We start from the raw sequence: 2,006 nt of genomic DNA on the forward strand, positions 1-2,006 counted from the left end.
CATGATGTGTATTCTGGCATCCAAACAGTTCAATGTTGGTCTCATCTGACCAGACTATATTCTCCCAGTATTACACAGGGGTTTGTAATTCACATTTATATGTATGGATCACTTGGGTTGTTACCAACATCTGGTGAAAATGTCATGTCATTAGCACCTCTAGTAATATATTTACTGAGAAAAATGGTGACGTGTTCAATACTTATTTTACCTGCTGTAAGTACCAAAATGCTAACTGAGCTAAAAAATGCAAAGTGAAAGCTAAAAGTAGAAAAAAGCCAATTAAAAGCTAAAAGTAGGTAAAACATTGTCAAAAACCTAAAAGCAGCAAAAGTCTGACTAAAAGCTAAAACTAACAAAAAGCTAGTTAAAAACAAAACATAACAAAAAAGTTAAAATAAAAACTAAAACTATGAAAATAAATTACAAAAAAGCTAAAACAATGGAAAAAGCTAGCTAAAACTACAGAAAAGCTAGCTAAAAGCTAAAACTACCAAAAATCTAGCTAAAAGCTAAAACTATGAAATAGATAGCTAAAAGCTAAAACTACTAAAAACTAGCAAAATAGCTAAAACAATGAAAAAGCTAGGTAAAACTATCAAAAATCTAGCTCAAAGCTAAAACTACCAAAAATCAAAAAGGTAGCTAAATCTACCAAAAAGCTAGCTAAAAGCTAAAACTATGAAAAAAGCTAGCTCAAAGCTAAATCTACCAAAAAGCTAGCTANAGCTAAATCTACCAAAAAGCTAGCTAAAAGCTAAAACTATGAAAAAAGCTAGCTCAAAGCTAAATCTACCAAAAAGCTAGCTATAAGCTTAAAACTATGAAAAAACTAGCTAAAAACTAAGACTACCAAAAACCTGTCTAAAAGCTAAAGCCTGTCATAAACAAACTAAAAACGTCGACACGTGGAAAAGATTTAAAGTTAAAATAAAAAACTAAACGTCTCAGACATGAATGAACTGAATGTTTTTGCTACGACGACTAAAGAAACAGAGAAAAGTCTGAATTTTGACCACAGAAATTTAAAGTTCAGCAGCTTAAAGGCTTCACATGGTAAATGTGGGGTCAGACTGAAACCGTCTGGACACTGGAGGCACTTATTCAAATAATCTGATGAAACTGACGACACTGAGATGAAAGTCTGGAAATGATGAATTAAAGTTTGATGAAAGTGGATAAAAAGAAGAGTCTGTCTGAGGAAATCAGTAAATATTAACGCTGGAAAACCTGACAGAAACATTTCAGTTTGGAGTCTGAAGCTCTGACTTCGTCTCTGTCAGTAAATTAAAAAGGTCAGAGCAGCAGAAACAACGTCTGGAAGATTTATTACATTATATTATTTATTTCTCTGAAAATGTTAAACATTTAATTTCCAATCATTTGGTTTGAAACGATGCCGTGGATCCTTCCTGCAGCGTGGACAATGTGACTTGTTTTGGTTTGTAAATGAGCTTCTTCTAATTAAGGTTATTCATGCAACTCTGAATTAACTGACCTGATTAAATACAACAGAATTAAATGACTTAATAGCTAAATAACTGCCTGTTTGAAGCAACAACAAATGATTCCTTTTTCATCTAAATGCAAATACCACAGCTCTTTGCTGTTTGTTTATCTGTCTGCACTTTGTGGCAGTGTCCGCCCGGCGCTGCTGCCTCAGCCTTCATGAGTGTTAAGAAGGTTTAAGGTGGAATAAAACAGAGGATTTTAATGCACGAGTCATAAAAGCAGGAAGAAACTGTTTTGTTGATGACCTGCAGAGATTTGTGTTTGGGGAGTCAAGGTTGGCCTCAGATTGTTATTGGAGCAGTTTTGCTGCAAACTGAAAGTGTTTTTTTTATTTGCATGACTAGAATAAAAAAGAAAGTGATGATGTAAGGTTTGTGCATCTTTAAAAAAAAAACTGAAAAAGACTCAAAGCATAAAAAACATTCGAGACATTTTGTTTGTCCAGTAGAGACATTGTGTTATAAGTTGGACACCAACATGTCAGACCTTCAATA

Source organism: Austrofundulus limnaeus, unplaced genomic scaffold, assembly GCF_001266775.1.
Source record: "Austrofundulus limnaeus strain Quisiro unplaced genomic scaffold, Austrofundulus_limnaeus-1.0 Scaffold495, whole genome shotgun sequence".
Lineage (NCBI taxonomy): Eukaryota > Metazoa > Chordata > Actinopteri > Cyprinodontiformes > Rivulidae > Austrofundulus > Austrofundulus limnaeus.